Source organism: Mercurialis annua, linkage group LG1-X, assembly GCF_937616625.2.
Source record: "Mercurialis annua linkage group LG1-X, ddMerAnnu1.2, whole genome shotgun sequence".
Taxonomy (NCBI): Eukaryota; Viridiplantae; Streptophyta; class Magnoliopsida; order Malpighiales; family Euphorbiaceae; genus Mercurialis; species Mercurialis annua.
This window is the reverse complement of record NC_065570.1, coordinates 66,964,649-66,992,554: the sequence shown is the minus strand read 5'-3', so window position 1 is coordinate 66,992,554 and position 27,906 is coordinate 66,964,649. Positions and strand designations below refer to the sequence as shown.

The 27,906-nt window shown below is 32.8% G+C and overlaps 1 long non-coding RNA gene across 50 annotated transcripts; it reads left to right on the top strand.

The window, feature by feature from the left end:
• Window positions 1-4,904: 4,904 nt before the first annotated feature.
• On the top strand, window positions 4,905-24,540 carry LOC126687760 (uncharacterized). 50 transcript variants are annotated; one of them, XR_008789929.1, is made up of 55 exons: window positions 4,905-5,012; window positions 5,088-5,778; window positions 6,476-6,534; window positions 6,618-6,731; window positions 6,913-7,032; window positions 7,118-7,193; window positions 7,414-7,568; window positions 7,679-7,773; window positions 7,927-8,047; window positions 8,139-8,228; window positions 8,318-8,401; window positions 8,482-8,572; window positions 8,657-8,772; window positions 8,848-9,457; window positions 9,583-9,670; window positions 9,773-10,027; window positions 10,108-10,406; window positions 10,482-11,148; window positions 11,655-11,713; window positions 11,797-11,922; window positions 12,095-12,190; window positions 12,300-12,385; window positions 12,630-12,717; window positions 12,837-12,929; window positions 13,039-13,333; window positions 13,408-13,574; window positions 13,684-13,919; window positions 14,030-14,112; window positions 14,238-14,608; window positions 14,780-14,879; window positions 14,989-15,075; window positions 15,352-15,507; window positions 15,616-15,716; window positions 15,875-15,963; window positions 16,087-16,201; window positions 16,283-16,337; window positions 16,435-16,580; window positions 16,656-17,537; window positions 18,381-18,506; window positions 18,679-18,774; window positions 18,892-18,970; window positions 19,193-19,325; window positions 19,420-19,508; window positions 19,658-19,722; window positions 19,806-19,929; window positions 20,097-20,192; window positions 20,302-20,388; window positions 20,635-20,765; window positions 20,860-20,950; window positions 21,436-21,520; window positions 21,623-21,660; window positions 21,758-21,923; window positions 21,998-22,164; window positions 22,274-22,433; window positions 22,701-24,540. It is a non-coding gene; the product is annotated as an uncharacterized LOC126687760 (long non-coding RNA). The 50 variants fall into 50 exon arrangements; XR_008789914.1 differs by having other exon boundaries at window positions 8,634-8,772; XR_008789933.1 differs by having other exon boundaries at window positions 8,482-8,772; window positions 8,848-9,012; window positions 9,105-9,457.
• Window positions 24,541-27,906: the final 3,366 nt, after the last annotated feature.

Below are 27,906 nucleotides of genomic sequence, written 5' to 3'. Positions count from 1 at the left end.
GATTCAAATTTCGCTAGCCACTTTATATCAAATATAAAAGGGATTGTTTCGTAACTACCTCAAGATTTTTTTTTATACATAAAAATGCCGGAAAAATTACTTTTTCTTGAGATACAGAATAAGATATATTTGTAAAATTTTTTTTTTTGATAATTGAGAAGGGGGGAGCGCTTGTGGGAGGAATTGAACCCACGACCTAGCAATTTGCTGCCTAGCGCTTATACCATTTGAGATACAGCTCATTTGAGATATATTTGTAAAATTACTAAATTAAAAATATATATTCTTTTTAAAATAAATAAAAATTAAATCAGTTTACTTTTAGTTTATTTTTTTGGTATTAAGTATTAACATATGCCATGTGTAAGATTTTTATTGGGTGAAAAAACAAAGTAAAAATAAAGTAACTCTAGCAAAAGCCAAAATATTTACCTAATAAATAATTTAAAAAAAAACACTTATACATAACAGTCAACAAAGTTAACAATCCACTAGTCAACAATAAAACATACAACATGTTGACCGCTTGCTGATTGTTGTTGACCATCGCTTGTTGGACGTTTTTTGATCAAACTCTATTGACTGGTCATCGGACTCCAGCAATATTTTTTTTATATTTTTTTAGTATGTTTTTAAATACAATATAAAAAATAAAAAATATTTAAATAGTCTAGTATGAAGTATAATTTTTTTTACTTTGCAATATTTTTCTTGAGAATAAATTTTAAAAGACGGTGACTGATGTACTTTTCTCAAGATAAAACGTTAAAATCCCAAGAGCATCTAAATTTTATTTTTTATGCAACAGTCGTAGAGTATTCATTAATAATTTAATAATAATTAATATCTAAATTTTTTTTTTGATAATTGGGGAGGGGGGAGCGCTTGTGGGAGGAATCGAACCCACGACCTAGCAGTTTGCTGCCTAGCGTTTATACCATTTGAGTTATAGCTCATTGGTTAATATCTAAATTTTATTAATAATTAATAAGTTAATACACTACTGCTACCGAAAAAAACTAATATGAGGTAAATTACTCTGTTCAGGTCAGTGAAGACACAGTGAGAGATAACTGGAAAGAAATTGTACCTTGGAAAGTTAATTAATGAGTGGCGACGGAGAGAAGAGAGCAATACTGCAAAATCAAATATGTGTCGGCATTTTTTTTCTTATTGCACTGCAATGGGCTACACTTGTTCATGGTCGGGCTACCGAGTTTGGGCAGATTCAGCCATACTTGAGCGAACTTAATTTTTTAAAAGTAAATTCAAATTATGTCTAATATTTGCTAATCAATAATAGATTATAGCTTTGGTTGGACAAATAATAAAAATTAACTAATTATATAAGTTTAAGTATGTCCGTAAACATGTTGTGTCTATGTATTTTTTTTTGTCAGTTAATATATTTTCTTCAGTTTTTTGCAAATTTAAGATTTAAATTAATGAATTTGACTTGTTATATAGTTTATTTATAAAATAAATGAAATTATGTTTTAGTAAATATAATAAAAAATTGATTATAGAAGTTATATAAATCTAAATTTAATTGGTAACATGCTATTTTATGTTATTTTTTACAACATTTTGGTCCTTTAATGAGAAAACTAGGACGAAACCATCGCTTCGCTTCGGGTCGAATTATTTTTTATCGGAAAAATAATAGATAAATAAATACGAAATTAAAAAAATATGTTTTAATATGGTAATTAACCATCAATTAATATTAAATTTACATAAGTAAAGACACATATTTAACAATAATAATAATAAATTAAATATTTTTTTCTCTCTCTACCACAATTTTTTAGTTTTCTTTCTTTATAAACCCAAAAACAAATTTTTCTTTGACAAAAAAAATCAACATCATGTGTTGTTAACTACATTTTTTTGCTATTTTTGATTGTTAAATTTAAACGACTAATTGTAATTTACTATTCTATAATTTTTTTATAATTATTTAATTTGAAATCATGAATTAAAAATAAACCTCATATTATTTAAAATAAAAATCATCCAATTATGTATGCACACCAATATTCTAGACATAAAGTGTTAACAGAGATCATGACACCGACGTTAAATGATGAAAAGAAATCCAGAGGTAGAATTGGTGAAGGTTGAGATGGGAAAAAAGAGAGAAAATTAGGAGAAAATATTAAGTGTATTTTTATTTAGGGAAATCTATTTTTGTTCGTTTTTGGCTAATATGGGATGACTATTTTATTTCCATTAAGGGCATTGTAATTTGTATTTAGCAGGAGAAACTAAAAGGGGCATAAAGGGAATGAAACAATTAATAAATATGTGGGACCAATATATATTTTCCAATTAGGGCAACATAATTAGTATTTGATAGAAGGATAGATGAGGATATAAATGTAAAATAATAAAAAGATGTCATGTTGGCATGGAAAAACCCTTGCACTTGCTATTAATGACACGGAAAATAAGTTGTCATCCATTGAAATCTATAGAATTTATAAGGGTATAAATGAAATCCAACAATTTGGGTTCAACTTTATACTATAGAGAGCATTTTCCTATTTTGTAAAGAAAGAAGAGAATATTTTTCTATTTGGGACATATGAGCGTTTTCTAGTTGACAGCGACGTAACATAATAGTGGTTAATGAATTGATTATTGGCACATCAATTAATGAAATTTCAGTTTAAACTTTAAACTAATGAGATATTTTCCAATTTAAGAAAATGCACGTTACTTTTTAGTATTCCTATTTGGGATTCAGCTGCACAAATCCAAATTGAATATGGATAAGAAAAGATGCCAAAATGATCTTTTGGATAAATTCTGTGCAGTCCCTAAAATTTAAAATAAATTGCTGATTTGCCCCTTTGATAAAAGTTCAGTTAGATCCCTGAAGTTCAAAAAGAAAATATATAATAGACTACCTCCATGGAAAATATGCAGTTGGTCCTTTGACATTTTTTATTTAAATGATAATATGATCCATTTAGTTTATTTGTGGATTTGATCATTTTTCAAATTCACTTGTAAGTTTATATAAAACAAACATTAATAAAAAGAATTAATTGCCTTTGCTTATTTCATTGTGTTTATTCAATTTAATTAGACTATTAATTAAATAAATTTAAGAATAAATTGATAAAATTACCGATGGCAAAAATTGGACATCAACACCGGTCACACTTATATTAAAATTTAAATCTTATAATTTAAATTTTAAAGTCCTATAATTAAGATATATTTCTAATGACACATATAAATTCAATTCACGTTTAAATTTAATTTACATATTTCTGGATATAAAGATCTTGACACATGGCATAGCTCGACTATTAAAAATTGCGGGGCATTACACTAATGCTACTGGAAAAACGAATACGAGGTAAATTACTGTATTCATATCAATGAAGAAACCAAGAAAGTGAGAGAGATAACGGGAAACAAATTGTACCTTGAAAAGTTAATAAACGACGACAAGCGGCAACGGCGACGGAGGAGAGAGCAATATTGTAGAATCAAATGAGTCTAGGTATTTTTTTTTATTGCACTGCAAGGATTTAGACTTGTTCATGGTCGGGCTATCGAGTTTGGGTGGATTCGGCGTGCTTAATTTTTTAAAAGTAAATTTAAATTGTGTCTAATATTTGCTAATCAAGTATCGATTATAGTTTTGGTTGGACATATATTAAAAATTAACTAATTATATAAGTTCAAGTCCGTCCGTATTGCATCGATGTAATATTTTTTAGGTTTTTAAGATTTAAATTAATGATTTTAAACTCAAACAATACAACTCTTTTAGTTATCCAATTAGTTCTTTTTTTTTTAAGTATGATTTTTTATGATAATTTTGACTTTTATAACATAATATCACTGGATGAATAATTTTCTTCCAATTTTAATATATTTAAAGTAAATTAAAAATAAAAAAATATAAAGAAAATCTATAATGCGACGTTAAAGAGAATTAGACAGCCTATATGGTGGATAAAAAATAAAGGGAATATTATAAGAGTGACGGATAATAATAAAAATTGATTATAGAAGTCATAGTAATCTAAATTAATTGGTCATTTTGGTCCTTTTTTAATGAGAAAATAATAAAGTAATGAGCATTTTGCTATTGAGTGAAAAAAGAAGAGAATATTTTCCTATTTAGGACATATGAGGGTTGAGAGCCACGTGACATAATTAGGCATTAATGAAGTGGCACATCAATTAATGAAATTTCAGTTTAAAACAAAAAGTAATGAGTTTAACGTTACTTTTTGAATTTCTAAATAGGAGTATTTAGGATCCAGCTGTACAAATCCCAATTGAATATGGATTTGTAGCCCCAAATGAATATGGATTAGTAGCATTATAAAAGGACTCGCAACAAAACAAATAGTATTTGTTTCTCACTGTCTCTTTCTAAGTGTGGCTGTTTATGTGTTTTTGTGTTACAAATGTTCTAAGTGTTTGGGTTTATGTGTTTTGTATGTGTTACTGTGTTTTTTGATGCTTGTTTATGTGAATGTGTCTGTCTATGTGCTTTGATGCTTTTCTATGTGCGTGTTTATTTGTTGCTGTGTTTTCTCTGTCGATGTTTTTGTGTTTTTTTTTTATATTTTATTTTGGTGTTTCCGCTTCAAGCTGCTAATGAGGATCTCTGTCCACAACGTCAGGTATGCTTCATAAAACGATCCTTGCCTGTAGATATTTGGGATTTTTGTATCAAGCTTTGTTTATCAATGATAAGCTATGGAATTTTAGTATTTTTCAAGATGGTAGCACAAACTGACGGGCTTAATTACAAAGTATTTCAGATGGGAGTAACAATCTCAGGTGGAACTTGTCTTTTGTCATGGTACAAAAACTTTATCAATACTGTTGTTACCTTTATAAAATTCTAATATAAGTCATGTGAATCGTGTTTATGTTTAAGGGAATTCTCAAACTCAAAATGTTTCCTCTGAGGTTTGTAAGCCTCCATCGACTGGCAAGAGTGGAATACTGAGAGCTGAGGGAGACAACTCAGCTGGGTAAGAATATACTTTTACCTCCAGTCACCGAAAAGTTATGAAACTGAGATTATTAATGTAATAATAATTGAACAGGTTTCCAAATATAATGACACACGATCCATATGGAGCTCCAGCACAAGACTGCAAGAAGTATTGATGTGGTGCTGCTGATGGGACTTGGGATTGGGGTGACACCTATGATCAGAATCTTGAAGGATATCATTGATAACATGGAGAGGATAGAAAGGGAAAGAATTAGGGTAGCAGAAAGATTAGAGAAAATTAAGGTTATTGGCTTTAACAGGAGTATTTACAGTATGTCGTATAGGTAGTTGCAAAATAAAATCTGCAGGCATATGCTGAAAAATATGCTCTAGATAAGGAATAATTCTTCAAGGACTATGCTGAAGCCCATGCTAAGCTTAGCAATGTTGGGGTCAGGCTTGTCATCATGAGTGCGCTTTGTTCAAGCCTGAAGTTGCAACTACTAACATGAGAGGGAGAGAGAAGAAGACAGAGATACAGAGAGGAAGAGGTAGTGCTAATAGAAGTCTCAGGTTTGAAATTGAGCTCAAACATGGAGGTAATGCAGGTGAAGTCATGTATATAGTTATTTATTTATTTTCATAACATTGGTAAACTTGCCTTTTTGTTTGAAAATAAAAGGCCAAGTGTGAATAACGATTTGTTTGAGGTCTTGTTAATGCGCTGGAGCTTCTTAAGCCTATGAAGGATTAGTACCCTGGGATAACATATGCAAATCTGTCTCAGTACTGGTATTGAGGTAGAGCCCTTTTTTCTTTTTCTTTCTTAGTATGAAATTTCAGTCAATTGTTTAAATTTTTGTAATGGATATTAAAATGTAGGTGACTCCAATATATATTTTATAAATCTAGCTAACTATCCATTATTTTTCCTATCTGGTTTTGGAGTTCTGGCTTGCTACTTAATTTCATAATCAAGTCATTTCAATCTTTGATTATTCAAACACATTATGATTTATCTATATGGTAGTTCTCATACACGGATCAGTTTCATCTATATGTCAAATTTCTTTCATGTATTGCCTGTTTTTTCAATGAGACTGAATTCTTTTATCATCAACCAGCCACTTGTCAATTAAGTATGCCTTCCAGATAAGGGAGGTAGGATTGTTTCTTATTTTTCATATTCAAAGTGTTTTTCTTTTTTCCGTTTTACTTTCCCAATAATTAACAGCTGCATATATAAACCTGTTGCCGAGTAGTCTCGACAATGTTTGAATTTTATACGCTGATTTTACTTCTGATAAATTTAGGTGAATTGTACCTAAAAATGTTGTCTGTTAGTGAAGTTACTACGGTTTTAAGGCAAGAGGCTTTTTGTTGGTGAAATAACATATGTAGCCGATGCTTACAACTTTCTCATTCTTTTCTTAACCATCTGAACCTGCCACAAACATTTTTCATGTAACTGATTGTTGAAATTTTTATAATATTTAGGTGCTGGTCCCCCTAATCATTTACTAGAAGTTTTATACAGCATGGGATTCAATGACAAGGTAACCTAAACCACACCCATAGTTCACTTTTGTTATCATCTTAACACCTATCTGGGCTTATTGTGCGATGTTTATCATTACAGGAAATAGCAACTTGCTCAATAGCCTGCTGATCATTTACGAAAATATGTTTCAAACCAGAAGTAGTCAAGGCAGCAATTGTAACAAGTCGTGGATTATGTCCTGGTCTCAATGATGTCAGTGTCGGTCAGGATTTTATTAATTCTCTTTGCTTTTATACATACATGAAAACTTGAATTGTGTAACACTTGAAAGTCTCTGTAATTAGTGGAAAAAAATATATAATAGAGATCATACAATATATGTAGTATTTGAGGTTTTTTGTGCATATTTATTTATAGTTTTTAACTTTGGCAGATTGTTAGCCCACTTGAAATATATGGTGTCGGAAAGATAATGGGGATTCCTTTTGGTTCTCGAAGATTTTCTGATAAAGGCTTGAGTGAAGCGGCGGTATATTCCGATCAATTATTATATGTATGTTATTGTGCTTACAAAAGTCTATGATTTGCTCTCTTCTTAAGCTGCTAGATTTATAAGTTTCTTGCTATATTCTGTTAAGCAATGTAGCTTGTAGATGAGAAGACAGTTACCTCCAGGATGGACCAAAGAAAGGTCATAAGATCAGAAGAGATTCGGTACTCACCCTTTACATTCTCTTTTCATATTTCAGTCACCTTCTTTGTGATATCTTTTAACTTTGAGATCTTTGTATAAGGTTCCTTTTTCTGCTATTTAAGCTATTCTTTTCTTTTCACCTTAATTAATACTATTGTTTTCTTTTCAAAATTTTAATATTAGTCATGTGAGATGAATGAATCATGTTTCTTTTTTCACCTTCTTTGTGATATTTACCAGACGACATGATTCATCAATTTAATCAAGGTTCAGCAGTCACATCTTTACCTGAACGTGTAAGAGTGAAGATCCTCCCTTTTTTATTTTGGTGTTTTGGCTTAAAGCTGCTATTGAGGATCTATGTCGACAACTTTATGAATACCGCAAACACTCAAGTATGCTTCATAAAACGATTTTTGTCTATAAATAATTGGAATTTTTATATCAAGATTTGTTTATCAATGATAAGCTGAACATGTAGATATGAAATTTTATTATTTTTCAGGATACTGTTATGTAAAAACTGACGGGCTTAAGACGAGTTTGCGAAGTATTTCAGATGGGAGAAACAATGTCAGGTGGAACTTGTATTTTGTCATGGTACTCACCCTTTACTTCCTCTTTTCAACTTTATTGATACTGCTGTCACCTTTATAAAATTCTAATATAAGTAATGTGAAATGAATGAATCATGTTTCTGTTTAAGGGAATTCTAAACTTGAAAGTAAAAACTGCTTTGTGATATTTTACCAGATGGCAGGATTCATCAATTGGATTCGGTGCAGCTGTTCGTGATAACACGAGAGCAGGTTTTGCAGTCGCATCATCTGTAATTGAATATGTAAGAGTGAAGATCCTCCTTTTCAGTTAAATGGTAATTCTTTTCGTCCTCTTTTTAATGGACATAGTTATGGATGATAGTTGTAAATTAAGGAACAAGTTTGAATGTTCATTTTTCCTTGCAGGTCGAAAGTGCGGGTCTATTAGCAGAGTTTATTGGGCGTCTCCCTATTTTAGTTCGTTTATGGGCTCTTACAGAGGATCAACTTGTGCAGGTAGTACCTCATAGCTCTGGCATTACCTTATAGGAGGGATTTTTTTGTATCCCTCTAAAGTATTCTGAGCATGCAAAATGGATTTTCAGGTGAAGCTACATCTTATAGAAAAAGCATTGAGATTGATTGCAGAAAAGCCATACTGAGAGTATTCTAACTGAAGCATGTATGTGGTACGCAAGATTCCCTTATCTAAGTACTAAAATGAAGACTGTAATTTAAATTAGCCAACTGAATTGTTTCTTCATGATAGGTGGATTGTACATGTCAAAGCCGCAAGTCTTCAGATATAAGAGACGACAGTGCATGCTTGTCAACTACGCTGCCGTCTCTTCCTTCCAATGGTAATTAGTTAAGCCATTTATCAGTTAGACAATAAAATAAAAGGAATCTAATGTATTGCAGGCACCCATCTTCAATCACATCAGCACCAGCAGACGACTACCTCAGTGACTGGATGCGCAAACCCAAAATGTTTCCTCTAAGGTTTGTAAGCCTCGACCTGCTGACAAGAGTGGAGTGCTGAGGGAGACAACTCAACTGGGTAAGAATATACTTTTACCTCCAGTCACCGAAAAGTTATAAAATTGAGATTATTAATGTAATAATAATTGAACAGGTTTCCAAACATAATGACAGACGGTCCATATGGAGCTCCAGCACAAGACTGCAAGAAGTATGATGTGGTGCTGCTGATGGGACTTGGGATTGGGGTGACACCTATGATCAGAATCGTGAAGGATATCACTAATAACATGGAGAGGATAGAAGGGAACGAATTATGGTAGCAGAAAGATTAGATAAAATTAAGGTTATTGGCTTTAAAGGGAGTATTTATAGTATGTTGTATAGGTAGTTGCAATATAAAATCTGCAGGCATATGCTGGAAAATAAGCTCCAGATAAGGAATAATTCTTCAAGGACTATGGTGAAGCCCATGCTAAGCTTAACAATGTTGGGGTCAGGCTTGTCATCATGAGTGCTTTGTTCAAGCCTGAAGTTGCAAACACTAACATGAGAGGGAGAAAGAAAAAGACAGATAGAGAGAGGAAGGAGCCTAATGGAGAATGTGAGAGGGAGAGAGAGGGAAAGAAAGGACCGTCAAAAAGAAGAATGTGAGAGGGAGAGACATAGGCAGAGGTATAAAAGGGGAACGAAACTGACGGGCTTAATTACAAAGTATTTCAGATGGGAGTAACAATCTCAGGTGGAACTTGTCTTTTGTCATGGTACAAAAACTTTATCAATACTGTTGTTACCTTTATAAAATTCTAATATAAGTCATGTGAATCGTGTTTCTGTTTAAGGAAATTCTCAACTTGAAAGTGAAAACTGCTTTGTCATATTTTACCAGATGGCAGGACTCATCAATTGGATTCGGCGCAGCTGTTCGTGGTAACAAGAGAGCAGGTTCTGCAGTCACATCGTCTTTAATTGAATGTGTAAGAGTGAAGATCCTCCTTTTCTTCTCTTTTTAATGGACATAGTTATGCATGATAGTTGTAAATTAAGGAACAAGTTTGAATGTTCATTTTTCCTTGCAGGCCGAAATTGCTGCTCTAATAGCAGAGTTTATTGGGCGTCTCCCTATTTTAGTTCGTTTATGGGCTCGGCCAACTTGTGCAGATAGTACCTCATAGCTCTGGCATTACCTTAGAGAAGGGTTTTTTTTGCATTCCTCTATAGTATTCTGATCATGCAAAATGGATTTTCAGGTGAAGCTACATCTTATAGAAAGAGCATTGAGATTGATTGCAGAAAAGCCATACTGAGAGTATTCAAACTGAAGCATGTATGTGGTATGCAAGATTCCCTTATCTAAGTACTGAAATAATGAGACTAATTTAAATTAGCCAACTGAATTGTTTCTTCATGATAGGTGGATTGTACATGTCAAAGCCGCAAGGCTCCACATATAAGAGCGGACAGTACATGTTTGTCAACTGCGCTGCAGTCTCTTTCCTTCCAATGGTAATTAGTTAAGCCATTTATTAGCTTGACAATATAATAAAAGGAATTTAATGTACTGCAGGCACCCATCTTCAATCACATCAGCACCTGCAGACGACGACCTCAGTGACTGGACGCGCAAACTCAAAATGTTTCCTCTGAGGTTTGTAAGCCTCCATCGACTGGCAAGAGTGGAATACTGAGAGTTGAGGGAGACAACTCAGCTGGGTAAGAATATACTTTTACCTCCAGTCACCGAAAAGTTATGAAATTGAGATTATTAATGTAATAATAATTGAACAGGTTTCCAAATATAATGACACACGATCCATATGGAGCTCCAGCACAAGACTGCAAGAAGTATTGATGTGGTGCTGCTGATGGGACTTGGGATTGGGGTGACACCTATGATCAGAATCTTGAAGGATATCATTGATAACATGGAGAGGATAGAAGGGAAAGAATTAGGGTAGCAGAAAGATTAGAGAAAATTAAGGTTATTGGCTTTAACGGGAGTATTTACAGTATGTCGTATAGGTAGTTGCAAAATAAAATCTGCAGGCATATGCTGAAAAATATGCTCTAGATAAGGAATAATTCTTCAAGGACTATGCAGAAGCCCATGCTAAGCTTAGCAATGTTGGGGTCAGGCTTGTCATCATGAGTGCGCTTTGTTCCAGCCTGAAGTTGCAACTACTAACATGAGAGGGAGAGAGAAGAAGACAGAGATAGAGAGAGGAAGAGGTAGCACTAATAGAAGTCTCAGGTTTGAAATTGAGCTCAAACATGGAGGTAATGCAGGTGAAGTCATGTATATAGTTATTTATTTATTTTCATAAAACAAAAGGCCAAGTGTGAATAACGATTTATTTGAGGTCTTGTCAATACGCTGGAGCTTCTTAAGCCTATGAAGGATTAGTACTCTGGGATAACATATGCAGATCTCATCTGTCTCAGTACTGGTATTGAGGTAGAGCCCTTTTTTTTCTTTCTTAGTATGAAATTTCAGTCAATTGTTTAAAATTTTGTAATGGATATTAATATGTAAGTTACTCCAATATATATTTTATAAATCAAGCTAACTATCCATTATTTTTCCTATCTGGTTTTGGAGTTCTGGTTTGCTACTTATATTTATAATCAAGTCATTTCAATCTTTGATTATTCAAACACACTATAATTTATCTATATGGTAGTTCTCATACACGGATCAGTTTCATCTATGCGTCAAATTTCTTTCATGTATTGCCTGTTTTTTCAACGAGACTAAATTTAGTTCTGATAAATTTAGGTGAATTGTACCTAAAAATGTTGTCTGCTAGTGAAGTTACTACGGTTTTAAGGCAAGAGGCTTTTTGTTAGTGAAATAACATATGTAGCCGATGCTTACAGTTTTCTCATTCTTTTCTTAACCATCTAAACCTGCCACAAACATCTTTCATGTAACTGACTGTTGAATTTTTTTATAATATTTAGGTGCTGGTCCCCCTAATCATTTACGAGAAGTTTTTTACAACATGGAATTCAATGACAAGGTAACCCAAACCACACCCATAGTTCACTTTTATTATCATCTTAACACCCATTTGGGCTTATCGTGGGATGTTTATCCTTACAGGAAATAGCAACTTGCTCAATAACCTGCTAATCATTTATGAAAATATATTTCAAACCAGAAGTAGTCAAGGCAGCAATTGTAACTTGTGGTGAATTATGTTCTGGTCTCAATGATGTCACTAGACAGGTCATGAATTGAATTAATTCTCGTTGCTTTTATACATACATGATAAATTGCATTGTGTAACACTTGGAAGTCTCCGTAACTAGTGAAAATAAATAAATTATTGAGATTACACAATGTATGCAGTATTTCAGGTTTTTTGTGTATATTTATTTATAGTTTTGAACTTTTGCAGATCTTCATCACACTTGAATAATATGGTGTCAGAAAGATAATGAGCATTCCTTTTAGTTGTCGAAGATTTTCTGATAAAGGCTTGCGTGAAGTGCCGGTAAATTCCAATCAATTATTATCTATCTGTTATTGTGTTTACAAAAGCACATGATTTGTTCCCTTATTAAGTTGTTAGATTGATAAGTTTCCCGCTGTATTTTGTTAAGCAATGTAGCTTGCAAATCATAAGCGCAACTAGGAGTGTTACCTCCAGGATGGACCAAAAGAAGGTCATAAGATCAGAAGAGATTTGGTACTTACCCTTTACATCCTCTTTTCAAATTTGAATCACCTTCTTTATGATATGTTTTAACTTTGAGATCTTTGTATAAGGTTCCCTTTTCTGCTATTTTAGCTATTCCTTAGTTTTCAACTTAATTAATACTATTATTTTATTTTCAAAATTCTAATATCAGTCATGTGAGATGAATGAATCATATTTCTGTTTAAGGGAATTCTAAACTTGAAAGTAAAAACTTCTTTGTGATATTTACCAGACAACAGGATTCATCAATTGGATTCGGTGCAGCTGTTCGTGCTAACGTGAGAGCAGGTTTAACAATCACATCATCTTTACTTGAATGTGTAAGAGTGGAGATCCTCCCTTTTAGCTATATGAGGACTTGCAAGGTTTTTAATGGACATACTTATGGATGATAGTTATAAATTAAAGAACAAGTTTGGATGTTCATTTTTCTTTGCAGGTTGAAAGTGCTGATCTAACGGCAGAGTTTAATGGGCGTTTCCCTATCATGAAGATCATAAAGGAAAAATTCATCGACTTTGACATGTATGTGGTATGCAAGATTCCCTTATCTGAGTACTAAAATATAGACTGCAATTTAAATTAGCCAACTGAATTTTTCCTTTATGATCTTCATGATATGTGGATTGTACATGTCAAAGTGGCAGGGCTTCATAAGAATGGACAATACATGTTTATCACCTGCGCTGCAGCATATTCCTTCCAATGGTAATTAGTTAAGCCATTTATTAATTAGAAAATAAAATAAAAGGAATTTAATGTACTGTAGGCACCCACCTTCAATCACATCAGCCCCACCAGACGACGACCTTTAGTGTCCACATTCGAACAGTAGGTGACTGGATGCGCAAACTCAAGACGGTTTTCTGAGGTTTGTAAGCCTCCATCGGCTGGTTAGAGTGGAGTGCTGAGAGCTGAGGGAGACAACTCAGCTGGGTAAGAATATCATTTACCTCGAGTCACCGAAAAGAAGTAAAATGGAAATTATTAATGTAATAATAATTGAACAGGTTTCCAAAGATAATGACAGACTGTCCATATGGAGCTGCAGCACAAGACTGCAAGAAGTATGATGTGGCATTGCTGGATATGGTATGAAGGACGCACTTGGCCATACGAAGATTATCATTTAAGCCAAAAGACAATATAGAGCTGGAAGATGATAAATTAAGCTTGTGTGAGTGTGAAGTTAATGTTTTTGTTACATTGGTTGGCAACAATTTTCTTTTCTGTTGCCTCCTTCAACTCATCTTATGGCTTTTTCTTTACTAATTGTCGTAGTTCAGCCCCTATGTTTGCTGTATCTTCTCGGCGCTCAACATCACCTATTGCTGCTAATGGAATGGATGCTTTCTCCTTCACAGCTGGTGATCTCTACCTTTAAATTCTGCCATGAACTTTGCTTGCCGCTAAGCATCCTGTTATTGGGAGCTTTGAAAAGCTTGCCTCATGTTTTTGTGTCTTTTTTATTTTGTTGTTTCCGCTTAAAGCTGCTAATGAGGATCTCTGTCGACAACTTCAGGTATGCTTCATAAAACGATCTTTGTCTATAAATAATTGGGATTTATATATCAAGCTTTGTTTATCAATGATAAGCTGAACATGTAAATATGAAATTTTATTATTTTTCAGGATGGTAGCACAAACTGACGGGCTTAATTACAAAGTATTTCAGATGGGAGTAGCAATTTAAGGTGGAACTTGTCTTTGTCATGGTACAAAAACTTTATTAATACTCTTGTTACCTTTATAAAATTCTAATATTAGTTATGTGAATCATGTTTCTGTTTAAGGGAATTCTCAACTTGAAAGTGAACACTGCTTTGTCATATTTTACCAGATGGCAGGACTCATCAATTGGATTCGGTGCAGCTATGGTAACAGGAGATAGTGCGATGTTTATCATTACAGGAAATAGCAACTTGTTGTGCGATGTTCCTTTCCAAAACCGATTCCTTTCTTTCAACGGGCCCCATTTTTCTATATACTAATTAATCCATTCAGTGCAGCTGTTCATGGCAGGACTCACTTTTGTAATCATCTTAACACCCATCTGGGCTTATTGTGTGATGTTTATCATTACAGGAAATAGCAACTTGCTCAATAACCTGCTGATCATTTACGAAAATATGTTTCAAACCAGAAGTAGTCAAGGCAACAATTGTAACAAGTCGTGGATTATGTCCTGGTCTCAATGATGTCATCAGATAGGTCAGGATTTTATTAATTCTTTTTGCTTTTATACATACATGAAAAGTTGAATTTTATAACACTTGAAAGTCTCTGTAATTAGTGGAAAAATATATATTATAGAGATCATACAATATATGTAGTATTTGAGGTTTTTTGTGCATATTTATTTATACTTTTTAACTTTGGCAGATTGTTAGCACACTTGAAATATATGGTGCATGTCGGAAAGATAATGGGGATTCCTTTTGGTTTTCGAAGATTTTCTGATAAAGGCTTGAGTGAAGCGCCGGTAAATTCCGATCAATTATTATCTATATGTTATTGTACTTACAAAAGCCCATGATCTGTTCTCTTCTTAAGCTGTTAGATTGACAAGCTTCTTGCTATATTTTGTTAAGCAATGTAGCTTGCAGATGAGAAGACGCAACCAGAAGGGTTACCTCCTGGATGGACAAAAGAAAGGTCATAAGATCAAAAGAGATTCGGTACTCACCCTTTACATCCTCTTTTCATATTTGAATCACCTTCTTTGTGATATCTTTTAACTTTGAGATCTTTGTATAAGGTTCCTTTTTCTGCTACTTTAGCTAATATTTAGTTTTCAACTTAATTAATACTATTGTTTTCTTTTCAAAATTCTGATATCAGTCATGTGAGATGAATGAATCATGTTTCTATTTAAGGGAATTCTAAACTTGAAAGTGAAAACTGCTCTGTGATATTTACCAGACGACATGATTCATCAATTTAATTTGGTGCAGTTGTTCGTGCTGACATGAGAGCAGGTTTAGCAGTCACATCTTTACTTGAACGTGTAAGAGTGTAGATCCTCTGTTTTTTATTTTATTGTTTTGGCTTAAAGCTGCTAATGAGGATCTTTGTCGACAACTTCACGAATACCGCAAACAGATGCTCAAGTATGCTTCATAAAACGATCTGTCTATAAATAATTGGGATTTTTATATCAAGCTTTGTTTATCAATGATAAGCTGAACATATAAATATGAAATTTTATTATTTTTCAGGATGGTAGCACTGTTATGTAAAAACTGACGGGTTTAAGAGGAGTTTGCAAAGTATTTCAGATGGGAGTAACAATGTCAGGTGGAACTTGTATTTTGTCATGGTACTCACCCTTTACTTCCTCTTTTCAACTATATTCATACTGTTGTTAGTGTTACCTTTAAAAAATTATAATATTAGTCATGCGAAATGAATGAATCATGTTTCTGTTTAAGGGAATTCTAACTTGAAAGTGAAAACTGCTTTGTGATATTTTACCAGATGGCAGGATTCATCAATTGGATTCGGTTCAGCTGTTTGTGCTAACATATGAGCAGGTTTTACAGTCACATCATCTTTAATTGAAATATGTAAGAGTGAAGATCCTCCTTTTCAGTTAAATGTTAATTCTTTTTCTTCTTTTTTAATGGACATCGTTATGGATGATAGTTGTAAATTAAGGAACAAGTTTGAATGTTCATTTTCCCTTGCAGGTCGAAAGTTCTGGTCTAATAGCCTGAGTTTATTGGGCGTCTCCCTATTTTAGTTCGTTTATGGGCTCTTACAGAGGATCAACTTGTGCAGGCAGTACCTCATAGCATGTATGTGGTATGCAAGATTCCCTTATCTAAGTACTAAAATAAAGACTGTAACTTAAATTAGCCAACTGAATTATTTTTTTCATGATAGGTGGATTGTACATGTCAAAGCCGCAAGGCTTCAGATATATGAGCGGACAGTACATGTTTGTCAACTGCGTTGCAGTCTCTTCCTTCCAATGGTAATTAGTTAAGCCATTTATTAGTTAGACAATAAAATAAAAGGAATTTAATGTACTGCAGGCACTCATCTTCGATCACATCAGCACCAGCAGACGACTACCTTAGTGACTGGACGCTGAAACTTAAAATGTTTCCTATGAGGTTTGTAAGCCTCAACCGGCTGGCAAGAGTGCAGTGCTGAGAGCTGAGGGAGGCAACTCAGCTGGGTAAGAATATACTTTTACCTCCGGTCACCGAAAAGTTATAAAATTGAGATTATTAATGTAATAATAATTGAACAGGTTTCCAAATATAATGACCGACGGTCCATATGGAGCTCCAGCACAAGACTGCAAGAAGTATGATGTGGTGCTGCTCATGGGAATTGGGATTGGGGTGACACGTATGATCAGAATCGTGAAGGATATCATTAATAACATGAAGAGGATATAAGGGAAAGAATTAGGTCAGCGGAAAGATTAGAGAAAATTAAGGTTATTGGCTTTAAAGGGAGTATTTGTAGTATGTTGTACAGGTAGTTGCAAAATAAAATCTGCAGGCATATGCTGAAAAATATGCTCTAGATAAGGAATAATTCTTCAAGGACTATGCTGAAGCCCATGCTAAGCTTAGCAATATTGGGGTCAGGCTTGTCATCATGAGTGCTTTGTTCAAGCCTGAAGTTGCAACCACTAACATGAGAGGGAGAGAGATAAAGACAGATAGAGAGAGGAAGGAGCCTAATAGAGAAGAAGGTGAGAGGGAGAGAGAGTGAAAGAAACGACCGTGAAAAAGAAGAAAGCGAGAGGGAGAATAGGGGAACGAGAGAAGGAAAGAGAGCGGGAATGAGAAAAGGAGAGACTTATCAAGGAGAAGGAGAAGCATCGAGGTATAACAAGAACATAGAAGAGTGGCCAAGTAGAGGTAGTGCTAATAAAAGTCTCAGGTTTGAAATTGAGCTCAAACATGGAGGTAATGCAGGTAAAGTCATGTATATAGTTATTTATTTATTTTCATACCATTGGTAAATTTGCCTTTTTGTTTGAAAAGAGAAGGCCTAGTGTGAATAGCGATTTGTTTGAGGTCTTGTTAATGCGTTGGATCTTCTTAAGCCTACAAAGGAGTAGTACTCTGGGATAACATATGCAGATCCGTCTCAGTTGACCAGTGCTGCTGGTATTGAGGTAGGCTTTTCTTCTTCTTTTTTGTTCTTCCTAGTATGAAGTTTAAGTCAATTGTTTAAATTTTTTTAATGGATATTAAAATGTAGGTTAATCCAGTAGATATTTTATAAATCAAGCTAGCTATCCATTGTTTTTCTTATATGGTTTTGGAGTTTTGGCTTGCTCCTTTTATTTATGATGTAGGTCATTTCAATCTTTGATTAGTCAAACACACTACGATTTATCTATATGGTAGTTCTCATACATGGACCAGTTTCATCTATGCGCCAAATTTCTTTCAGTTTTTTCAATGAGACTGAATTCTTTTATAATCAACCAGCCACTTGTCAATTAAGTATGCCTTCCAGATAAGGAAGGTAGGATTGCTTTTTATTTTTCAAATTCGAAGTGTTTTTCGTTTTTCCCTTTTACTTCCCCAATAATTAACAGCTGCATATATAAACCTGTTGCCGAGTAGATTAGAATTTTCCCGACAATGTTTGAATTTTATACGCGGATTTTAGTTCTGATTAATTTCTGTGAATTATACCTAAAAATGTTGTCTGCAAGTGAAGTTACTACGGTTTTAAGTCAATAGGCTTTTTGTTGGTGAAATAACATATGTAGCCGATTCTTACAGCTTTCTGATTCTTTTCTTAACCATCTGAAGCTGCCACAAACATTTTTCATGCAACTGATTGTTGAATTTTTTATAATATTTAAGTGTTGGTCCCCTTATTTATTTACGAGAAGTTTTTTACAGTATGGGATTCAATGACAAGGTAACCTAAACCACACCCATAGTTCACTTTTTGTTATCATCTGAACCCATTTGGGCTTATTGTGGGATGTTTATCTTTACAGGAAATAGCAACTTGCTCAATAACCTGCTAATCATTTATGAAAATATATTTCAAACCAGAAGTAGTCAAGGCAACAATTGTAACTTGTGGTGGATTATGTTCTAGTCTCAATGATGTCATCAGACAGGTCAGGAATTGAATTAATTCTCGTTGCTTTTATACATACATGATAAGTTGCATTGTGTAACACTTGGAAGTCTCCGTAATTAGTGAAAAAAATATATTATAGAGATCATACAATGTATGCAGTATTTCAGGTTTTTTTGAGTATATTTATTTATAATTTTGAACTATGGCAGATCTTCATCACACTTGAAATATATGGTGTCAGAAATATAATGAGGATTCCTTTTGGTTCTCGAAGATTTTCTGATAAAGGCTTGAGTGAAGTGCCGGTAAATTCCGATCAATTATTATGTATATGTTATTGTGCTTAAAACTGCCCATGATTTGTTCTCTTCTTAAGCTGTTAGATTAATAAGTTTCCCGCTATATTTTGTTAAACAATGTAGCTTGCAAATGAGAAGACGCAACTAGAAGGGTTACCTCCAGGATGGACCAAAGAAGGGTCATAAGATCAGAAGAGATTCGGTACTTACCCTTTACATCCTCTTTGTGATGTCTTTTAACTTTGAGATCTTTGTATAAGGTTCCCTTTTCTGCTATTTTAGCTATTCTTTAGTTTTCAACTTAATTAATACTATTTTTTCTTTTCAAAATTGTAATATCAGTCATGTGAGATGAATGAATCATGTTTCTGTTTAAGAGAATTTTAAACTTGAAAGTAAAAAACTTCTTTGTGATATTTACCAGACAAGAGGATTCATCAATTGGATTCGATGCAGCTGTTCGTGCTAACGTGAGAACTGGTTTAACAGTCACATCATCTTTACTTGAATGTGTAAGAGTGGAGATCCTCCCTTTTAGTTATATGAGGACTTGCAAGGTTTTAATTCTATTTGTTCTCTTTTTAATAGACAAAGTTATGGATGATAGTTATAAATTAAAGAACAAGTTTGAGTGTACATTTTTCCTTGCAGGTTGAAAGTGCTGATCTAATGGCAGAGTTTATTGGGCGTTTCCCTATTTAGTTAGTTCATCGAATCTTGCAAAGCATCAAATTGTGCAGGTAGTACTTCATAACTCTAGCATTACCTTAGACTTTTCCTTGCTACCAATGTTTGGCTAAAATAATTTATGAATAAAATGGAGCAGATAGATATTTATTTTCCTTTTTCTCTACATTTTTCATGTAACTGATTGTTGAAATTTTTATAGTATTTAGGTGTTGGTCCCCCTATTCATTTATGAGAAGGTTTTACAGTATGATATTCAATGACAAGGTAACCTAAACCACACCCATTGTTCACTTTTGTTATCATCTTAACACCCCTCTGGGCTTACTGTGGGATGTTTATCCTTACAGGAAATAGCAACTTGCTCAATAATCTGCTAATCATTTATGAAAATATTTTTCAAACCAGAAGTAGTCAAGGCAGCAAGTGTAGCTTGTGGTGGATTATGTTTTGGTCTCAATGATAATCAGACAGGTCAGGAATTGAATTAATTCTCGTTGCTTTTATACATACATGATAAGTTACATTGTGTAACACTTGGAATTCTCCGTAATTAGTGAAAAAAACTATTAAAGAGATCATACAATGTATGCAGTATTTCTTTTTTGTGTATATTTATTTATAGTTTTGAACTTTGGCAGATCTTCATCATACTTGAAATATATGGTGTCAGAAAGATAATGGGAATTCCTTTTGGTTTTCGAAGCTTTTCTGATAAAGGCTTGAGTGAAGTGCCGGTAAATTCCGATCAATTATTATCTATCTGGTATCGTGTTTACAAAAGCACATGATTTGTTCCCTTATTAAGCTGTTCGATTGATTAGTTTCCCGCTATATTTTGGTAAGCAATGTAGCTTGTAAATGAGAAAACGCAACTAGAAGGGTTACCTCCGGGATGGACCAAAGCAAGGTCATAAGATCAGAAGAGATTCGGTACTTACCCTTTACATCCTCTTTTCAAATGTGAATCACCTTCTTTGTGATATCTTTTAACTTTGAGATCTTTGTATAAGGTTCCCTTTTCTGCTATTTTTTAGCTATTCTTTAGTTTTCAACATAATTAATACTATTGTTTTATTTTCAAAATTCTAATATCGGTCATATAAGATAAATGAATCATGTTTCTGTTTAAGGGAATTTTAAACTTGAAAGTATTAACTTCTTTGTGATATATACCAGACACAGGATTCATCAATTGGATTCAGTGCAGCTGTTCGTGCTAACGTGAGAGCAGGTTTAACAGTCACATCATCTTTACTTGAACGTGTAAGAGTGGAGATCCTCCCTTTAGTTATATGAGGACTTGCAAGGTTTTAATTCTATTTGTTCTCTTTTTAATGGACATAGTTATGGATGATGGTTATAAATTAAAGAACAAGTTTGAATGTTCATTTTTCCTTGCAGGTTGAAAGTGCTGATCTAATGGCAGAGTTTATTGGGCGTTTCCCTATTTTGAGTTAGTTCATCGACTCTTGCAATGCATCAAATTGTGCAGGTAGTACTTCATAGCTCTAGCATTACCTTAGACTTTTCCTTGCTACCAATGTTTGGCTAAAATAATTTGTGAATAAATGGAGCAGATATTTAGAATTTAATTATAGCGTGACTTTTAATTTTTTTAGAATTCAATATTTTACTTGAGGACTGGCAATTCATACAAAAATTATAGGTAAATTTTGCATTTTATGCCTATCTTCAGAAATCAGTGTCTCGATATGCTGCTATTGATGTGATGCCTTAAGGTGCTAATATATAGTTTTTTTCTTGTCTTTACCTGAAATAAACAAACTAGATTAGAATTAGAACTCTCATCATTCTTCTCACGTTTAATTTAACTGAACCTAGATGTGCACTTGGCAAGCAGTACAAGAAACTGTGATACTATGTATATGTTCCTTTCTGTCACTTTTGCTTTCTTCCTTATAGGAGGGAATTTTCTTTCTACTCTAAAGTATTCTGAGCATGCCAATGGATTTTCAGGTGAAGCTACATCTTACAGAAAAAGCACCGAGATTGATAGCAAAAAAGCCATAAAGAGAGTATTCTAACTGAAGCCATGTATGTGGTATGCAAGATTCCCTTATCTGAGTACTAATATATAGACTGCAATTTAAATTAGCCAACTGAATTTTTCCTTTATGATCTTCATGATATGTGGATTGTACAGGTCAAAGTCGCAGGGCTTCATAAGAACGGACAATACATGTTTGTCACCTGCGCTGCAGCCTATTCCTTTCAATGTTAATTAGTTAAACCATTTATTAATTAGACAATAAAATAAAAGGAATTTAATGTACTGTAGGCACCCATCTTCAATCACATCAGCACCACCAGACGACTATCTTAGTATCCACATTCGAACAGTAGGTGACTGGATACTCAAACTCAAGACGGTTTTCTGAGGTTTGTAAGCCTCCACCGGCTGGCAAGAGTGGAGTGCTGAGAGCTGAGGGAGACAACTCAGCTGGGTAAGAATATCATTTACCTCAAGTCACCGAAAAGAAGTAAAATGGAGATTATTAATGTAATAATAATTGAACAGGTTTCCAAAAGATAATGACAGACTGTCCATATGGAGCTCCAGCACAAGACTGCAAGAAGTATGATGTGGCATTGTTGGATATGAATGAAGGACACACTTGGCTATACGAAGATTATCATTTAAGCCAAAAGACACTATAGAGCTGGAAGATGATAATTTAAGCCTGTGTGAGTGTGAAGTTAATGAATTTGTTACATTGGTTGGCAACATTTTTCTTTTCTGTTGCTTCCTTCAACTCATCTTATCGCTTTTTCTTTACTAATTGTCGTAGTTCAGTCCCTATGTTTGCTGTATCATCTCGGCGCTCATCATCACCTATTGCTGCTAATGGAATTGATGCTTTCTCCTTCACAGCTGGTGATCTCTCACCTTTAAATTCTGCCATGAACTTTTCTTAAGCATCTTGTTATTGGGAGCATTGAAAAGCTTGCCTCAGGTCTTCTTTTTCTCTCTCTCTCTCTCTCTCTCTCTCTCTCTCTCTCTCTCTCCCACTTTGTTCACTTCCCTTCTTTTATTTATTTATCTTTTATTTTTTTTCTATCCTTATTATATTTATATATCCTTGGTATATTTATGTAAACTACAACTTATAAGGTGTTTTGCGAATTATAAGAAATTGTCATATTTTCAGAGGATAGAGGTCAATATAATAAACCAACCCAGTGGTTTGTCCATATACTACTCTTACCTGTTTGAATTGCAGAGAGACGTATCAGAAATAATGAATCAGAAGATAGGAGCACAGTATGACACAATCGGGGGAACTCCAGATAAGCCTTAGTCTGATTATTCTATAGTATTATGATTGGAATTGTTGTTCTAACAATTTTGATATAGTTTCTTGGAAATTAAGGTTTAGTTTATGATGATTATTTAAGGATAGTATCGTTTTTTGTGTATGGTAATGCTGCGAGTTCATTATATCTTTAGCTGCTTGTCAATGACCGAAATTACATCTGTTCCAACGCTGTTGATTTATGTGAATTGAACTAATGGCATATTAGTTCAAAGAAAAAAAACGAATGGAACAATCGGTGTGTTTGTGTTTCTATGATTTGGTGTTTTTCTATGTGGGTGTGTTTGTGTTTCTATGCTTTGGTATTTTTCTTTGTGGGTGTGTTTCTCTGTTTCTATATGTAAGTGTGTTTGTGTTTCTATGCTTTGGTATTTTTGTATATAGGTGTGATTGTGTTTATGTGCTTTAGTATTTTTTTTGTGGGTGTGTTTTCTATGTAAGTGTGTTTTTGTTTCTATGTTTTGGTGTTTTTGGGTGTGTTTGTGTTTATATGCTTTGGTATTTTTCTACGTAGGTGTGCTTGCGTTTATGTGCTTTCTTGTTTTTCTATGTGGGTGTGCTTGCATTTATGTGCTTTGGCGTTTTTCTATGTGGGTGTGTTTGTGTTTATGTGCTTTGGTGTTTTTATATGTGGGGTGTGTTTGTGTTTATGTGCTTTTTTATGTGGGTGTTTTAATATATCTCTATGTAAGTGTATTTGTGTTTCTATGCTTTGGTGGTTATGTGGGTGCATTTGTGTTTCTGTGCTTAGGTGTTTTTGGATGTGGGTGTGTTTCTCTATGAGGTTTTGTTTGTAATTTTTTGATTTTTTTGTCTCTACATATGCTGATTTAGTTATACGAGAGAAAGAGATTGGTAGCAGAACTTTTTGCATATTCACTGTAATTTAAATTGGGCAAGTTAATTTCTGTGGTTGTGTTTCTAGTGTTGCTTTTCTTTCCGCTTAGGTCCTGCGTTCTTATTGTGAATATTTCCTATTCCTTTGGCGAGCTGAGTTTCTAATGTTGCTTTTCTTTTGGTTTAGGTTCAAATTTGTACCATAGACTCTCTACTAATTTAAGACTCCTTTAAAGTTTTAACTGTGGAAATATTTAGAATTGGAAGTGCAAGTGTTGCTTTGTACTACATGGATATTTACTATCCAGTAGGTGCTGCTGTTCTGGGAATTTTATTTGCTTTTTTCTCTGCATCCTTTGGCTACCTTGCAGGAAAACAGCTAATGCTTCATGTTGCCGAGTTGGTGCCTCGCGTTATGGACAGAAGCAGGACCCTGCTGCATCCACATCAAATGCTCTGGGAAGAAGAAGACATAATTGATCCAATCTTCCGAATGCATCTAACAGACTTTGTATTTCTGTTTTTTGTGATCCTTGCAATAGACTTTCTATTTGTTTTAGGCTAAACGCATATTTGGATCCCTGCACTATCACTTTTTTCCAGACTGGGTCCCTACATTAAAAAAGTGTAGTTTTCTTCCCTACACTATCAGGAATGTTTAATGCAAGTCCCTCTGACACTGCGAGTTAACGGAAGGCAAACGGAATGTAACGTAGGGACTTACATTAAACTTTCTTGATAATGTAGGGAAGCATTTTATAATTTTGAGTGTAGGGACTCAATTTTAAAAAAATTATAATGTAAGGACTCAAATATGTGTTTGGCCAATATTTTATTTTGAAATTTAATAATTTTTTTAGTTGTACGTTGCCATTATTAATAATCATTATTGTGGGTATGAATTTATATATATTAGGCTTAAATTTTAAAAAAATTATTAAATAATTTAAATTAATAGAAAGGTAATAAAAAATTATTTGATAAAATAAATTAATAAATTCACAACTATGGAACAAGTTTGGTTACTATAAAATTATTAGAAATAAATGACGATTTTCATTTTATTTTTTAAATTTATTTTATTATTAAAAATTTATTCAAAGTTATTTAGTATGTTGTTTATTTATACTTGGGTTAATGTCAAAAAAAATCACAAACTTTTACATGTTTTATTATTTTAATCACACAATTTAAATTTTGTCATTTTCATGCACAAACTAACATTTTTTTGGAAATTCATACGCAGTGCTGAGATGACAGCCATTCATTAGTGTAAAATGACATCCACCTCAACGAATTACACCAATAGAGCCGTGACATCTCAACACCGTGTATGAATTTGAAAAAAAAATGGTAGTTTGTGCATGAAAATGAACTATATGATTAAAATGAAAAAAATATGTAAAGTTCGTGATTTTTTTTTACATTATCCTTTTGTACCTTGCTAAAAATTTATTATTTTTTATTAATATAATTTTTATTTCATTACACTAAAATAATAAGCATTCATTTAGAATAAATTTATAATAATTAAAATAAACATATTCAATTAAAATAATTTTTTTAAGTTAGACTCATTTTAAACTATAAATGGTTAAATATTCGAATTTTGGATCACGTGGACTTATCCAAACTTTTTAAAAATAAAATAAATTTTTTAACGCAGTGTTTGGCCATATGCGTAAGACACAAGCCAATGAAATATAATATAGGGATTTAAAATAAAAATTCCTGATAATGTAGGGAAGAATTTTAAGTTTTTGAGTGTATGAACCCAATCTGGAAAAAAAATTTAATGCAGGGACTCAATCTGAAAAAGAATTATAGTGTAGGGACTCAAATATGTATTTGGCTGAGTTAACATGTCCTAGTCATCACCTGCTTTTTATTTCCTTTCTCACCAAGCTATGCGTGTAACACACAAGCTAATGATATTTAACGGAGGGACTTGCATTAAACATTTCTGATAGTGTAGGGAAGAATATTACACTTTTTTAGTGTAGGGACTCAATCTGGAAAAAAGTGATAATGCAGGGACTTAAATATGCGTTTGGACTTTGTTTTATTGTACATATGAAATTGTTGTATGTAAATAAAAATCTATAAGTTTAAAGTCTAGACTGTTGGGGTGATGTTGAACCGTTAGATATTGGGGGAGAGATTAAAGTTAGGGGAATGTTTATGAAAATTACCAGGTGCACATTTGAACTATTTTTAAAATATCAAGCGTGTTTAATGTTCTTAAACATATATATCGTGTGCATATTAATTGTCAGAAAAAGAAAAATATAATGGCCAATATTTGAATTATTTTACTATTTACAAACATAATTTCCCAGGTTTGGAATGCTATAGCTCCATATCTTCATCCAAGTCATATTTGTGACAATAAAAAAAAACAAATTATTTGCAGAAAGTATAATGTATATATTAATTTATTTTAATAGCCATTTTTAAAAAATAATCTCACTAAAGAGTTAGACTTTTTATTTTTTTAAAGATTATTATATAAATTTAAATAAAATTTAATTTTGATTCTATACATTTTAAAAGTTAATTTGTATTCTCTATTTCACATCATATTAATTAAATGGAGTACTATTTATTTTTGATTAATTTATTCTTTACTTCTAAAAATTTAATTCTGCAACCAAAATAAAAAAATTAAGTTAAAAAAGAAAAGAAAAATAATTTAATACTTATAAACAATTAAAATACAGAGAGCAACAAATTATATAATTAACTGAAGAAGAAGATACCCAGTCAGCATATACATTAAATTAAAAAAAATATAATTAATTTTTATATACACTTTTTATTTTAAAAAAATATGGCTGGTATTGTCCAATCAGGATCAAAGATGATGATTTTGCATATTATTAAGGGAAAAAGGCAAAGGATGAGTACGTGGAAAAGGTGGGGTTAATCCTCTATTTGAACCCCTTTGCGATGTTTTTCCCCTGAAATTCTAGGTTTTTGTCTTTTTTTTTTTGGTTCATAGAAAAAAACTATTCCAAATTTTTTCACGTTTTACTTACCAAATCTCAATTTTGTACCGCCAAATGGATGAAATTTGGCAAGTGTGTCACACTCCCCGCTTACGAGAGTGGGGAGAAAAAGAAAGTAACATAATATTTATTTATTTTTGATAAGTGGTGACATGGTCATTTCCTTTTGAATATAAATGGTGATATGGTAATCTTAAATCCACATGGAATGACACCTATATGCTGACTGGGTATCTTCTTCTTCAGTTACTTTCTTTATCAAATTCAATTGCAGATGAGATTATGTCTTCACTAAACACCAACCACGATATTTCCAAACACACGAAAACAAAGAGAAAGAGGAATTTTTGCTGGAAACGAAAGAAGAAGAAAAAACGGCATGGCCAGTAAGAGATTGAGGGAAAACTAATTAATTTTTACTTGCATCTTCTTCATGGTCTATAATGTGGAAATTGAATTTGATTATTTTTTATTTTATTTCTTTTGTTTTTTCTATTAATTCTTGAATTGCAGAAATTATCACATTGGTTATCTTCAAATTCAATTTTAGCAGGTGTGTTGATCTCAGATTTTCAAAATAATAATGCCAAAGTTTTGTCCTCTGTAGAGAAATCGACAATTGTTGTTGTGCTGCTGATGATTGAAGAGAAGTCTATCTGTTTATTAAAGAATCCACATCATATTACTTCAATTGAACTTTCAGTTTTTGTTATAATGGGAGAAGATAAAAATATGAGTTTTGAAGAAGACGTCAAATGGAGAAGATGATAAAATGTTTAGTTTGAGAAGATGGAATAATAACATGTTTGCTCCCTTAAATTTTATTTTATTTTCTTTTAAAGAGAATTGTGATGTGGAATTATGCACATATTTCTTTTTTAGTTAACGGTAGCTTTGTAAGTTAACGGCAAGTTAAGTACACTTGCCAAATTCCATCACTTTAAGGGTGTATAAATTGAGAAATTTGTAAGTAAAGGGATCTGGATGTGAACAAATTTAGAGTAGGGGCTTTCTGAACAAAGATTATATTATACAGGGGTCTCCGTATGGGTTTTGCCAAAGCAAAACATATCAATTATCAAAGCAAAGTGTTAGTATTACTTAATTTACTAATTTTAACATAATTGAATAACGTTAAAATTCGTAATTTAATCTACGTAATGCGATAAATAATTTTCAATAAAAATCGATTTAATTTTTTCATGATAGTATTTGCAATTTATAAATTGAATTATCAAAATTAAAATTATTATAAACAAATAAAACTA